This window comes from Ovis aries, chromosome 2 (assembly GCF_016772045.2).
Source record: "Ovis aries strain OAR_USU_Benz2616 breed Rambouillet chromosome 2, ARS-UI_Ramb_v3.0, whole genome shotgun sequence".
NCBI lineage: Eukaryota > Metazoa > Chordata > Mammalia > Artiodactyla > Bovidae > Ovis > Ovis aries.
The window spans coordinates 233,646,199-233,662,130 of record NC_056055.1 but is presented as its reverse complement, the minus strand read 5'-3'; the positions used below and the strand labels follow the sequence as shown (position 1 = coordinate 233,662,130).

Sequence of the window (15,932 nt, the reverse complement as noted above, 5' to 3'; positions counted from 1 at the left end):
AATAAGTATCACATTTAAAAAATAGAAAATTAACATTACAAATAATTAGGAAACCCATAAAATAATTAAGGCATTCCCTGGTAGCTTAGCCCACTCCAGTATTCTTGGGCTTCCCTGGTGGCTCAGCTGGTAAAGAATCTGCCTGCAATGCGGGAGACCTGGGTTTGATCCCTGGGTTGGGAAGATCCCCTGGAGAAGAAAAGGCTACCCACTCCAGTATTCTGGCCTGGAGAATTCCATGGACTATATAGTCCATGTGACTCGCAATAGTCCATGTGACTCACAAAGAGTCGGACACAACTGAGAGACTTTCACTAAAATAGTTAAGTAGTGCTAAAACAGTACTTAATATTATTTTTTTAATAGCCAATAAATCCCTACTTCATAACATATTCTGAACTAAGATTTAAATAAAATATAAATGTTTAAAAATGAGTCAGAGAAACAAAGAGAAGGCAGGAAGAAGAATCTCCCAGGATGGCTGAATAAAGAGTCTGACAAATATTATATACCCCTAACAATAAATATGGACAAAATCATCAAAACCAACCATTTTAAGGGTCTAGATACTAACCAAAGGCTACAACAAATTGAGAAGTGTTTATTCAAGAAAATCTACTCAATCTCAGTAACAACAGTGAGAATGTGTGGTGGTTTAGGCTGGAGCTCCCACCATCCTACACCTACTCCCAGTTCCTTTATGTGGAAGTCCTACTAAAGCAGCAAGCAAGCCCACGGCCACAGGGAACTAAATTTGTTTAGAGCAGAATAAGAAGAATTCCATGTCCATGGGCATTTTCAAAAACAATAGTGACTCAAGGTGCAAAACAACAGGGAAGGCCAAGGCCAATATCACAGCTAGTCTGAGATTGCCGTACTAGTTAGGGCAAGTACCAGACCAGTAAACTAACCAGAAATTTAACAGGGAGAATCAGGCAATAAGACAACCAGCAGGTTCCTTGTTAAGAATCTACTTTTTCCTCCTGTGTGCAGGAAAGACAGTAAACATACAGGAGGGAAATGAGTGGGCCCTAGAGAGCTCATCCCTGGATGAATGTGAGCCTTGCAAATACAGAAAGCAAAAGCCACGGCAGAGCCACATAATGCCTCAATTTTGAATACATTTCCCAAGTCTCGCCAGGACCACTGATACAGGATGGGGGCCTCATTGTTGCAAGGAGTTAAAACATAACTTCTAACTAATCATAAACTGACTGCTAAGACATGCTGACTCAGAGGCAACTACCAGACAGTCATGCTTAAAAAAAAACAAGAAAGAAAGAACTGAACAGACACATGCGTGGCTACATGCTACAGGAGAAAACAGACTCTACAGAATTAGCCCATGCAAGCCACTAAACAAAAAGAGCAACCACCTCCAACTCCGAAGGAAAAGGAATCAGAATGCAGAATATATTATCAAAAATGTCCAGATTTCAACAAAAAATTATAAGATATGCAAAAAAAGGAAAAAAAATAGGAAAGCATGATCCATACACTGAGGCAGGGGATAGTTTCAATAAAAATTATCTCTAATTGAGTCTAGATTTTTAGATTCAGTCAACAAAGACTTCAAAGCAGCTATTATAAATATGCTCAAAGAACTAAAAGAAGCTGTCTTTAAAGGAAAGCATGATGACAATGATTCATCAAATAAAAATATCCATAAAGAGATACAAAGTATTTTTTAAAAGGAACTAAATGTAAATTTCAAGTTGAAAGAAAGAATACTGAAATGAAAATTTCACTTGAAGAACTCAAGAGCATATTTGAGCTAACGGAAGAAACAATAGGTAGACATAGAAAAACAGATCAATAAAGATTATTCAATCTGAAGAAAAAACAAAAATGAAAAAAAAAAACTAACTCAAATTCAGGATTTGTAATAAAGAATAAGCCTCCATTTTTTTCATGCATGACCATGCATAATAACTCATCTTAAGCCTCATCTCCCTCTTCCCCTTTGACCCATCCTGGACAGGTTGGTAAGAAAATCTATTGCATCCTCACCTTTTTTGGCACAAGGGGGAAATTCAAATTTCATAAATGTCCAGCCTGCACATGGACCTTTGAATCTCCAGTTCCCTAACCACTATAAAGGCGTAACTCACTCCTTCCACCTGGCTCAAGCCAGGCCAGACATGCTTATACCCAACCTGCTTTGCCCAGGAGTCTCCTGGGTAAGTAGTAAATTTTCTCTCAAACTCTTGATGTATGGAGTGCAATCAATACAGGCACGCTACTAATTGGGAAGGGGTCCATTCCACCACCACAGGGTGACCACAAAACAGGAATGAAAGAAGGGAGAGGTCTACTAACTTTATAGAAATGAAAACAATTATAAGGGACTCAATGAGCAAATTTATGCCAACGAGACAGCTTAGGTGAAATGCATATATTCCTAGAAAAACACAAATTTCTGAAGCTGACTTAAGAAACAGAAATTTTAAATAGACATATAAAAAATAAAGAAATTAAACTGGTGATTTTAAATCTTCCAATTTAAAAAGTCCAGGAACCTTCACAGTGAAAGAAAAAATACCAATCCTTTTCCAATTCTTCTAAAAAATAAGGGAAATATTCCCCCAATTAATTTTATGGAGACAGTATTTCCCCTGATACTACAAGCAGACAAATACATCCCCCAAAAATTAACATTTAAATAGTTTCAATTTTTAAATTTCTTTTTAGATCAGTTTTGTTAATTTGCATTTTTTAGGCATTTGTCAATCTCACTTAAAGGTTCCTTTTTTCTGTGGGCGGTGGGTGGGTGTGGTGATGGATGTTAAAATATCCTCATGATCTTTTTAATACTAGTAGCAGTCTGCTATTCTTCCTGAAATGATGGAAATTTTCATTTTTTGTGCTGCCCAATATAGTAGCCTCTAGCCACACATATCTTCCGAGCATTTTGAAGAGTGGCTAGTGCAACTGAAAAACTAAATTCTAAATTATCTGTATTTCATCTTTATTTTTATAGGACATTACTGCAGGTTTTAAAATTCTAGATTGTCAGTCATTACTGCCTTCTGGCTTCCACTGCGTCTGTTGAGAAGTTAGCCATTAGTCTTCTTGTTGGTTCTTTGAAAATATACTCTATTACGTCTCCTCATCTCTGGTGCCTTTTGAAATTTTTTTTTTTTTAGTTATCTATAGTTTGGTTTACTACAATAAACCAAGGTATGAACTTACTTTTATTCTGCTTGGTGTTAGTAAGTAAGGTTTTGAGAATCTACTGCTTGGTAAGTTTCAACAGTTATGCAGGGTTGGCTGAAGTTATGGAAAAACCCAAACGAACTTTTCAGTCAACCCAATAGAAAGCTTCCAGCAAATAAATCTCCTTCGGTATCATTTCTGTCCCATTCGCTCTCAACCCCTCATCTGGGACTCCAACCACACACTTTTGACCTTCTCAACGTCTTGCTGTCTCCCTCAATCATTTCAGTAATTCTCCAATTCATTAATTCTCTCTCCAGCTCTATCTAATCTTCTGTTGTACTAAGTCACTTCAGTCACGTCTGACTCTTTGCAACCCCATAGACTGTAGCTCTCCAGGCTCCTCTGTCCATGGGATTCTCCAGGCAAGAATACTGGAGTGGGTGGCCATTCCCTTCTCCAGGGGATCTTCCCAACTCAGGGACTGAACCTGGGTCTCCCTGCGTTGCAGGCAGATTCCCATGTGAAAGAAAATGAAAGTGAAGTGGCTCAGTCGTGTCCGACTCTTTGCGACCCCATGGACTGTAGCCAACCAGGCTCCTCTGTCCATGGGATTTTCGAGGCAATAGTACTGGAGTAGATTGCCATTTCCTTCTCCAGAGGATCTTCCTGACCCAGGGATTGAACCCGGGTCTCCCACATTGTAGACAGACACTTCCCACGTGAGCAGGGCCTAAATTTTAATCCTTATCACTCTGGCCCTAAGGGACTATCATATGCACTACTCAGATTCTCAGCTTCTAAGTCTTTCAGTTGATCTCTCAAAAAAATTAGTAAACATCTGTAGGAGGCAAACAATCCAAAACATAAGCTTTGATTCTCTCCTAGATATTCATTTATGACCTTTCAAATACCTTTCAGTGGTTTTTTTTTTTTTTTCCTTTGCTGAGGAAGAGACGGTGGTAGTGACCTTTTCTAGTTCTCAGAAGAAAGATCGGTTGCAAATTATTTTCTATGCTATAACTGGAAGTAGAAGTATCAACCTAACACTTAACTCTCTCATTCATAGTCAATACCTTCAATTCCCAATTCGCACCTATACGGACTCACTCTTCTTTCTCGCTGACAAAAGCTGTCTTATGATTTCATCTATCCTATCCTCTCATCCTGTATGAGAGGAAGAAATATCCCTACAGGTTTAAAACCCATCCTCCTTAATGTGTGTTCTTCACCCAATTTTTATCTACTCTAGAACTCTGTCATACTCATTTTTCTCTCACAGTAGCCCCCCCAGCAGAATACATTCGAATTAAGGGACTGGCCCTTCTCTCATTCTGCACACTTCAAGCTACCAGCTACCATTCCATTTCTCTCACTCTCATCTCTGCCAAATTTGAAAATATGGTCAAGACTCATAAGCTCCATTTCCCCATGACATACTCTGTAATCCCCCTTGGAATATAACTTCTGTCCTCACCTCTACAATGAAATAAGGCTTTCAGTATTCTGAAGGAGGAAAATCCTCATCACTAAATCAATGGTACAGTCTCAGTCGTCTTCCAGGCCCTGCCTAGAACGGAGATGCCACTGATCAGCCCCTTGAACTACACATTCTTCTCCACTGACATCCAGGACACAGCACTTCTTCGCGCTTCTCTCTCTGCAGTTCTCAGATTTCCTGGTTGACTCTTCTTTCTTGTACCTCTTCAGTTTCTACCATTTGCAACATTCTATCAAGTCTCATCTCACTTCTCTGTTAAAAAGTTTTAAATCTACATCTCCAACCCCTCTCTCTACAGTTCTTGAACTTTCCAACTTCCTGCTGAATACTGGCAAGCACTTTGAATGCAACATGTTTCTAATTCAAGTTATTATTGTCTTCAAACCAGACTCTCAGCCTTCTACTGCATCCAGATTAATGACATCATTATCATCTCTAGGCAGCAAACAGTAGTCACCTGATTTCTTTTTCTCCATTAAGAATATTCTATTACCAAATTTTGTCTATTCCGTCTTCAAAATGTATCCTAAACAGATTCCTTCCTTTTCAACTTGATTAGCACTGTGTGAATTCAGGTTGTAATAAAATGAAAACAGTTTAACTGGTCTCTCAACCACTAATCTCTTTTCTTTAAATCCATGTTTCACCTAAAAACACAATATATTGAATGCACAGCATTTGCAAAACTCTTCAGGGTTCTTCAATGCAACTCTTTAATCTAACCTACTGTAATGATTAACTTTATCTGTCAACCTCACTGGATCCTAGGGTGCCCAGAAATTTGGCTAAACATTATTTCCGAGTCCATCTGTGAAAGTGTTTCTGGATGAAATTAGCGTTCAAATTGGCGGACTCAGTCAAGCAGTTCACCCTCCCTAATAAGGGGGAGGGATCATACAATAAGTTGACTGCCTGAGTGAAATGAAAACACAGAGAGGAAGAATTTGACCCTTCCAGTCTGATTACTTGAGCTGTGATTCTGGTTTTCTCTTGCCCTCAGCCCCACAGGTTATCAGTCCTTCATCTCAGGGTGAATTACCCCACCTGCTTTCCTAGGTCTCTAGCTTGCAGAGAGCAGAACATGGGCCTTCTCAGCCTTCATAACTTCATGAGCCAATCCTCATAATAAATATCCTCCAATATCCATGTCCTAGCAGTTTTGTTTCTTTAAAACCCTAATGCATCTATCGTCCAGGTCTCATCTTTGTTAGGAAAACTGAAATAGAGGTAGTCTTGTTCAGACTTCAGAAGTAGGACAGCAGGCCTCTGACCAGCTTCTGAGCTTGCCTGGACCTTGCCTGGACTATGTGCCTACTTGCGAACACATCAACTGTTACCAGGAAGTCCAGGAAGGAGCAAGTCCAGGATAAGAAAGGGAGTGGGTCTTGGAATTTCTTAAGCCCCTGGGGGCCTGGCTAACCCCCTGGGGTCTAACAAAATCTTCTGACTCACAAGGTGAAACAAATAGCTTTATAAAAGTTAAAGAAAAGCAGAGCTGTATTTTTATGTGCAGTGCAAACTGATGATGATACCAGTCTGTGGCCTGGAATTATAAGCAACAGCCCTCAAAGCTGCAATCTGAAGTCTCACTCATGGAGTGGACACACCTCCTAGGACCCCTTCCCAACTGAAACTCCAGGTTGCTGTTAACGTGGGAATTCCCAGCACTGTTCAAGTCTAGATGTAGGTTGCTGTCCCAATTTGGTGATGTACACACTATTACTTCTCTCTATTGCTTCTATTCCTTTTCTTTTAATGCCCGAATATTGAAATTAAGTCAATAATCTTCTAAAAAAATTGAAAATGTTTTTGTACAACAAATGGTTTCTTTTGTTAACAAATCCTTTGAATCTAAAATGAAAGTTAAACTTTTGGCAAAACAATCCCTTACTAAAGATTTTTTATCACACCATGTGAATCCCTGATGAAAATACGTCAGAAGAGCCCATGCTTGGCATCAAAGCTGGAAAAGCTTAAAACCAAATTGGGGGGAGTGGGGAGGGAATCAGTCAAGATGGCAATAAGGAAGATATGAACTCACCTCCCCCTGACAAACATATCAAAAATACACCTACATGAGGAACAATTCTCACAGAAAACTAACTGGAAACTGGCAGAAAGACTCCTGTACAACTGAGGCTATAACAAAGATCTACACAGATTTGAGTAGGAAGGGAAGAGAAGCAATCAGGTCAGGACTTGTGCCACTGGGAGGGGATTCAGAGGAAAAGGAAGAATACACAGGCAGAGATTCACCCTGGGGAGTGAGTGTTTCGAGCCATATATTGGGTACCCTAGTCCTGGGGTCCAAGCCAGGGAAGACAAGGTCCCTTGGCTGGTTAGACAGCTATTCGGACTAACAGGAGAGCTGCAGGACACCTGGATTCCACTCACAAGGAGTGCCCAAGTGCTGGCTTGCATCCTAAGCAAGGTGGAGAAGGCAGACTGAAGACTGCTCCAGTGGCTGCCAAGTTTCCCACAACTGCACTGGCACGTGCCCAAGCCTGAGCTAAGTGAATACCACAGGCACAGGTATTCACCTTGCAGCTCTACACTGGAGCAAGGGCTACCACAAGTGGGAAGAGAGTTTGGCTGTGTGACACAGAGGTGACTCTGTGACACCAGGGTGGTGTCTCTCAGCATGGCAAAGGCAGCCATTGCTGGCATTTATATGGGCAGCACACGGGGATAGTTCCAATCTGTGACGGCAGCCAGCTCACCACAGCCTAAGCCCTGTCATGAGTTCAGAGTCTACCCAGGCCCGTCTTGCTCCAGCAATGACCCCCTCTGGGGCAAGGGAACCAGTGCTGGGAGAGGGGAGATACACACACTCAAAGGGAGCAGAGCCACTTGGATCAGAACCTCCAGGACTTCTGCTCCATCAGCTTGAGATCCAACTCCACCCCCAATAAGGAAGTAATGGTCACTGAGCAGAGGGGAAAGCCCTGCCTTACAGCTGGCTCCACCCAGCCCCTCCATCTCAGCCCTACCTCCTACCAAGGTGACAGCACACCCCACAGAAAGGTGTTGACTCCTGTTAACAACAAATCCAGCTCTCCCACCGAAGGCACTTAGTAAACAGAGACTGTACAGGAACACTGCCACATTTTAAAATCTCAATAGGTAGCCATTTAAACCTAAATGCATAGAGACAGAAAAAGTTAAGCAAAATAAAAATACAGAGGAAATGTTCTCAACTAAAAGAGCAAGTGAACACACCTAAAAATAAATAAATAATGAAACAGAAATAAACAGTTTACCAGATAAAGAATTCAAAGCATTAGTAAATAAGAAAATTAGCTGAATTAGGCAAAAGAATAGAAAAACAATGACTTTTTTTTAAAGGAACTAGAAAATATAAAAAAGAACTAGTGAGAAATAAAGAATACAATAACTGAAAGGAAAAAAACACTGTAAGGAATGAGTAGCAGACTCAGTGAAACAGAAGAATATATAGGTGATCTGGAAGACAGAATAATGGAAATCACCCAATAAGACCAGCAAAGAAAAAAAACCTTTAAGAAATGAGAACAACTTAAGAGATCTCTGAAATAACATCAAGCATACCGATATTCACATTAAAGAGGTCCCAGAAAGAGAAAAGAGAGAGAACAGGGTCAAACACGTACTTGATGAAATTACAGCTGAAAACTTTCCCAACCTGAAGAAGGTACAGAAAGCAAAGAATAACCCAAACAAGATGAACCTAAGTAGACTCATACCAAGCTGTGTCATAATTAAAACAGCAAGACTTAAGATAAAGAGAGAATCCTAAAGGCAGCAAGAGAAAAAGAGTCATGCACAAGGGAATCCCTATAAGGCTATCTGCTGATTTTTCTGGAGAAATTTTGCAAGCCAAAAGGGAATGACCTGATACATTCAAAGTGCTGAAAGGGAAAAACCTGGAACCTAGGATACTCTAACCAGCAAGATTATCATTTAAAACTGAAGGAGAGATAAAGAACTTCAAGACAATCAAAAACTAAAAGAGTTCACCAATACTAAACCTATCCTAAAATAAATATTAAAGGGTCTTTTCTAAGTAAAAAAGAAAAGGCTATAACAAGAAGTAACAATTTACAGGAAAAAGAAAATCCCACTAGGAAAGGCAAACTAATTGTAAGAGCTGATATCAAGCACTTAAATAAAGTGTTATGAAGATTAAAAGACAAAAACATTTTAAAGCAACTATTAACTACAATAGTGCTTCCCAGATGGTGCTAGTGGTAAAGAACTCACCTGCCAATGGAGGAGGTGTAAGAGTCATGGGTTCAATCCCTGGGTCGGGAAGATCCCCTGGAGGAAGACATGGCAACCCACTCCAGTATTCTTGCCTGGAGAATCCCATGGACAGATGAGCCTGGAGGGCTACAGTCCATAGGGTTGCAAAGAGTTAGAAATCACTGAAGCAACTTAGCACGCATGCATAACTATAATAAACAGCAAAGGATAAACATGAAAATGTAAAATAAGACATTAAAAATATAAAATATGGGGGAGAGGAGTAAAAACAGTAGACCTTTTAGAATGTGTCTGAACTAATATGACATTCAGTTTAAAACAAGTAGGTACAGTTATAGGTCATCATAGATGAAGCCCATGGTAACCACATCAAAAAGCATATAAGGAGTCCAGAAAATCTGACCTATTCTAAAGTGAAAAAGATTAATACATGCCAATCTCCAAATGACACAGAGGTTAGAATTAAAGACAAGGACTTTAAGCCAGCCATGAATCCTATGCTCTCTGAGGTAAAGGAAAAGACATGTGAATGAATAAAATGATAGAAAATCTCAACAGAAAAATAAAATTTACTTTAAAAATGGAAATTTTAAAACCGAAAAATACAATAGCTGAAACTAAAAATTCAGGGGATAATCTTAATAGCAAAACAGAGATAAAAATTTAAAAATCAATGAGCTTAAATTTACTAATACATATTATACAATCTGAAAAATGGAAAAAATTGAACAAAGAGATGAACAGAGTCTTATGGACTTAAGGGATAATGTCAAAAGACCAAACATATTGGTACTTGGAGTTTCAAAAGATAGAGAATGAGTCCAAAAACGTAAAACAAATGTTGACCAAAACATCCCAGATTTGGTGTAAAAGACATAAATATATAGATTCAAGAAGCTCAGTTCAGTTCAGTTCAGTTAGTCAGTCATGTCTGACTCTCTGCAACCCCATGGACCACAGCACGCCAGGCCTCCCTGTCCATCACCAGCTCCCGGAGTCCACCCAAACCCATGCCCATCAAGTCGGTGATACCATCCAACCATCTCATCCTCTGTCGTCCCCTTCTCCTCCTCCCCTCAATCTTTCCTAGCATCAGGGTCTTTTCAAATGAGTCAGCTCTTCACATCAGGTGGCCAAAGTATTGGAGTTTCAGCTTCAACATCAGTCCTTCCAATGAACACCCAGGACTGATCTCCTTTAGGATGGACTGGTTGGATCTCGTTGCAGTCCAAGGGACTCTCAAGAGTCTTCTCCAACGCCACAGTTCAAAAGCATCAATTCTTCCATGCTCAGCTTTCTTTATAGTCCAACTCTCACATCCATATATGACTACTGGAAAAACCACAACCTTGACTAGACAGACCTTTGTTGGCAAAGTAATATCTCTGCTTTTTAGTATGCTATCTAGGTTGGACATAACTTTTCTTCCAAGGAGTAAGCGTCTTTTAATTTCATGGCTGCAGGCACCATCTGCAGTGACTTTGGAGCCCCCCAAAATAAAGTCTGACACTGTTTCCACTATCTCCCCATCTATTTGCCATGAAGTGATGGGACCAGATACCATGATCTTTGTTTTCTGAATGTTGAGCTTTAAGCCAACTTTTTCACTCTCCTCTTTCACTTGCATCAAGAGGCTCTTTCATTCTTCTTCACTTTCTGCCATAAGGGTGGTATCATCTGCATATCTGAGGTTATTGATATTTCTCCCAGCAATCTTGATTGCAGCTTGTGCTTCACCCAGTCCAGCATCTCTCATGATGTACTCTGCATATAAGTTAAATAAGCAGGGTGACAATATACAGCCTTGGCATACTCCTTTCCCTATTTGGAACCAGCCTGTTGTTCCATGTCCAGTTCGAACTGTTGCTTCCTGACCTGCATACAGATTTCTCAAGAGGCAGATCAGGTAGTCTGGTATTCCCATCTCTTTCAGAAGCTCAATGAAAAGAGGCTTCAAAAGGAAAACTTCAAAGAAAACTACGTATAGACTCATCATAACCAAACTGCTAAAAGCCAAAGATACAGACAAAATCTAAAACAACCAAAGGAAAATGGTACACTGCACAGAAGAGAATACATTCAAATGGCAGCAGATTTCTTATCTTTTTTCTTTTTTTCTTTTGGCCATGATGCGTAGTTTATGGGATCCTATTTCTGAGACCAGGGATTGAACCCAGGCCCTCAACAGTGAGTGCTTGTTGTCCCAACCACTGGACCACCAGGGAATTTCCTCTTATCCTTTCTTACTGTCTTCTTTCAAGCCATCCAGAAGACAGTGGAACACTGTCAGCACTTCTAAAACATCTTCTTATCATCTCCTAGGGGCTTCCCAGGTGACACTACAGCTAAAGAATCCGCCTGCCAATGCAGGAGACCTAAGAGACTTGGGTTCAATCCCTAGGTTGGGAAAATCCCCTAGTGAAGGAAATGGCAACCCACTCCAGTATTTCTTGCCTGGGCAATCCCATGGACAGAGGAACCTGACAGGCTACAGTCCATATGGTCGCACAGAGTTGGACACAAGTGAAGTGACATAGCACACATCATCTTCTTTCATGATAGCCAGAAGACAACAGGACAACATTTTTAAAGAGCTGAAAGAAAAAAACTATCGAACCTGAATTCTACATCCATTAAAAATATTCTTCAGAATGAACACAAAATAAAAACAATTTTCAGATAAAGAGGAACCAAGGAAATCCATCACCAGCATAACTGTAGTACAAGAAACACCAAAGGAAATTCTTCAGACTGAAGGTAAGGGATACCAGAGCAAAAACTGGATCCTCAGAAAAAACTGTTAAGTATTAGAAATATTTAATGTACATAAATTAGATCTCAATAAAATACTAAAAAAAAATTTAAGGAAGATGATTTCTAACCTAGAATTCTATATGCAGTCAAACTAAAAATCAAATACGGGGGAGTAGAATAAAAGACATTCAGAAGTATAGATCTAAAAAAATTCACATATTATTTTCTTATGAAGCTAAAAAAAGGATATGCTCCACAAAATGACAAAGTAAACTAAGAAAAAGGATGCCATGGGGTACAATGAGGAAGAAACACAGCACAAAAGAAGTACAAAGCCCAAGATGACAGAGAAAGGAGGCTCCAGGATCACAAATGCACTGGGCATAGAGGGCAGCTGCTAGACTGGAGGGCACGAGAGTAGGTTAGAATAGTCCCGAGAGAGAGAGAACGATATGAAGACCCCTGCTGCCAAAATCATTACTGTCTTTTCAACCTAAAGCGGAAAGTCTGAGTGAGTCCAGTCTGCTTCCTGTTCTTGGGTCAACTTGACCATAACCAGATGAAGTCCCCACTCACTCCTGCAGTACCTTGATTCAGCTGAAGTCACTCATTTCACCACACACAAGTGTTCTAATTTCATCAGCTTATGAGCCTGTGAATTAATTACAGGACAGATCATAAGCACAGTACGCTTCCTTTTATATATATATAAAAAAGGAAAAACAAAAATTACACACAAACATATGCTCGTTTGTACAAAAAGACACACAAAATAATAAATTAGAACTAATGAGACTAGATAACTACAGGGGGTAGGTGAGAACAGGGTAAAAAGGAGAAAACTAGGAACTGGAATTTTTCTCACTAAAAGAAATCGATGTAACACTTTACTGCATATGCCTTCTTGTATATTCTAACTTTTGAAATCATACTCATGTTTCACATACTCAAAAAAAAAGCAACATAAAATAAAATAAGAATGGGGGAAATAGCTAAAATGCAGTACAAATAAAAACAAGTGATCCTTACTATATTTAAAATGAAAAAATACAACACAATAAAGGAATGGAGGGACAAAACTAACCCAAGTAACTTTTAAGCATATTATTTAACTAAACCCTAAGGCTAAAGACAAAAAAGAAGGGTAAATGAGAATTAAATTCTAATCATAGATTAGTTTTTCACAGAGATATGAGTTAGCAACTCTTTCTGTATAGTCTAGGCTTGAAGAAATAAGTAAATATTTGTTTACTTATTGGTACTATTATAGATAATAAGATCAAGGTGTTTCAATGTTGGAGAAAGAAATATAGAAAGTAGAAAGGCTTGAACAAACCCCACAGTACAGAAATGCAATTGGAGCTATCACTGTAATTCAGTGGTTAATAATTTGCAAATATATATGTCTGTATTGCATACACACACACAAATGTAATACAAGTATGTATGTATATATTTATATATTACCTAACTGTCTTCTAAGAGGGCCAGGAATCAGTGATATTCCAGTAGCAATGAGCATATCTGGGGTCCATGTCTCACTGTTGAAAGGAATCAAGGCTCCTTAGAAAAAGGGCCAACTCTGAGACTGCAGAAGGGAAAGTACAAAGTTAGCCTAGAAAAGGAGTTGGCAAACTACAGCCCACAGGCCAAATCCAATCAGCCACCTGTCTTTGTAAATAAAGTTTTATTGGAACACAGCCATGCTCATTCATTTATAAATTGTCTACGGCTGCTTTCCTGCTGTGAGGGTGGAGTCAAGTAGTTTCAACAGAGACCATACGGCCCACTAAGCCAAAAATATTTACTATCTGGCCACTTACAGAAAAAGTTTGCCAAGCCCTGGCCGAGAGTGTCTTGTTGTTCCAGAGAGAAAGGAAAGACTCAAAAAATGAGGGGGACATATCAAAAGTTCACAGGAGGCAGTTAAAAAGTCTCCTACTGGCCAAAATTATGACAACTTTTAAGTATCAAAAATTTTACATGATAACAGATTATATATAACCCATTAAAAGAGAATCCATGAGTTCATACTGAAAAAGACAAATATGTAAATAAATAAAATGGGGGAAGCTTTCCTTACCTAAGAACCCCAAATAGTAAATGTAGAAAAAAATGATGGAATTGGAAAATTACCATTGGTAATAATCATAATTAATTAATATTCATCAATGGATGTTAAAACTAGTGGGTGAAAATTTCAGGAATAATAGAATATTAAATAGTCTGAAAATAGCCTCAAAGATACTTATTGAAAACAAAGAGGAAAAGCATATGTTGATGGTAGAGAAATCTGGAAGACCACTTTTAACCAAGTGATCAAAGTAAACACTTGTAATGGGACAAATCAATATCATATGCCTCCTGATAGGACACATTAAGAAAAACGTCACTTGTGAAACATCAATTAAATCCAAACTAAGAGACCTGCTACAAAATAACTGGTCTATAATCTTCAAAAATGTTAAATTCATTAAAGGAAAAATTCCCAAGTTAAAGGAAACTAAAGACACATGACAATTCTTTGCAACTCGCAATCCAGGATTGGGAAACTTGAAGATGTGTGAATAAGATCTATAAATTAGCTAATGGCATTATATCAATGTTAATTTTCTGATTTTGATCCTTGCATAATGATCACAAAAGAGAAAGGCTATGTTCTGACTATCTGCAAGTTACTCTCAAATAGCTCCAAACAAAGGGCAAGTGGGAAGGGCTATTAAACTAAATGTGGTAAGATTAATGCTGAGGAATCTGGTAAAAGGTAGAGAGTAATATTTTGTACTATTCTCACATCTTTTCTGTTGGTCTAAAATTACACATCTTCAAAAATAATACAAGTTTTTAATTATAAAACCATATTTGTTTATTGAGTTATAATTTTTTCATGCTAAAGAACATTGCCAACAGCTAACAATATATCAATTGAAAAACACTCCCTAACATCATACAAATGATATACTAAATAAAAGAAGCTCAAATAATCAGTTAAAGGATACGTGTTCTAGAAAATCATTCCATCCTGTTTCACGTGGGCCAAGAGATTTATTAGCTGCAGGCTCTAATAAAGTGATCTCAAATGAGAGTTATGTCAATAAAAACACGGCCTCTCAACAGGTCAGAAGTGACTTTACTCACTTACATTTTACAAAATATTTGGAGGATTTAAAAGATTGAATGTCCTGAAAGGGACAACAAACCAGCACTTTTTGCAAACACAGCTGTTGGTTAAAGCTCTTGAGAAAAGAAAAGCTCTGGAATGAGAATCAGTTGTAGGAAGAGATAATCGTTATAAAATACTAAGAAAATTCTGGAATCTCCTTAATAGCTGACCTGTTGCTAAATATGTACTTTATTACTATTAGGTTGGTGCAAAAGTAACTATGATTTTGCATTGTTGAACTTTGCCATTTGATACTGAAATACATCCTTAACTAAATGTGATTTCGTTCTGTATCATTTTAATGTGCATTTCTCACTTGATGTTTTTTTGCTAATAATTTATTATTTGATGTTTATTTCATATTTATTTTAGACTAGGGCTTCCCTTGTGGCTCAGTTGGTAAAGAATCCACCTGCAATGCAGGAGACCTGGGTTCGATCCCTGGGTTGGGAAGATCCCCTGGAGAAGAGAACAGCTACCCACTCCAGTATTCTGGTCTGGAGAATTCCATGGATGTATAGTCCATGGGGTTGCAAAGAGCTGGACCCAACTGAACGACTTTCACTTTCACTTTGTCAGAGAAATGTTAGACAAAAAGCAAATTCAAGTGATTTTCTTATTTGAGTTCAAAATGGGCCGTAAAGCAGCGGAGACAACTCTCAACAACAGCACATTTGGCCCAGGAACTGCTAATGAACCTACAGTGCAGTGGTGGTCGGTTCAAGAAGTCCTGCACAGGAGACAAGAGCCTTGAAGATGAGGAGCACAGTGGCCAGCCACTGGAGGTTGACAACTCAATTGAGAGGATCATCGAAGCTGTTCCTCTTAGAACTAGAGGACAAGTTGATGAAGAACTCAACGTTGACCATTTCTTCAGTTATTCAGCATTTGAAACAAATTGGAAGGTGAAAAAGCTCAGTAAGTGGGTACCTCATGAGCTGACCAAAAATCAAAAAAATCTTTGTTTTGAAGTGTCATCTTCTCTTATTCTATGCAACAACAATGAATCACTTCTCGATCAGATTGTGATGTGCAATGAAAAGTGGATTTTACACGACAACCAGTGATGACCAGCTCAGTGGCTGGATCGAGAAGAAGTTCCAAAGCACCTCCCAA

The 15,932-nt window shown here is 38.8% G+C and overlaps 1 protein-coding gene across 8 annotated transcripts in view; it reads right to left on the bottom strand.

The window, feature by feature from the left end:
* The window catches only part of DIS3L2 (DIS3 like 3'-5' exoribonuclease 2), a 357,732-nt gene that overhangs the window by 307,213 nt on the left and 34,587 nt on the right, over positions 1-15,932 (bottom strand). For 2 of the 8 annotated variants that reach the window (XM_060410516.1, XM_060410514.1), the window contains exon 2: positions 8,897-9,025. The exons of 4 other annotated variants lie outside the window; for them this stretch is intronic. The gene's annotated coding sequence lies outside the window, so the exon portion shown is untranslated. Of the gene's footprint in view, positions 1-8,896; positions 9,026-12,240; positions 12,301-13,120; positions 13,242-15,932 lie in introns of those variants that run through there. 2 more of the 8 variants (XM_060410515.1, XM_042244405.1) reach the window with 2 other exon arrangements.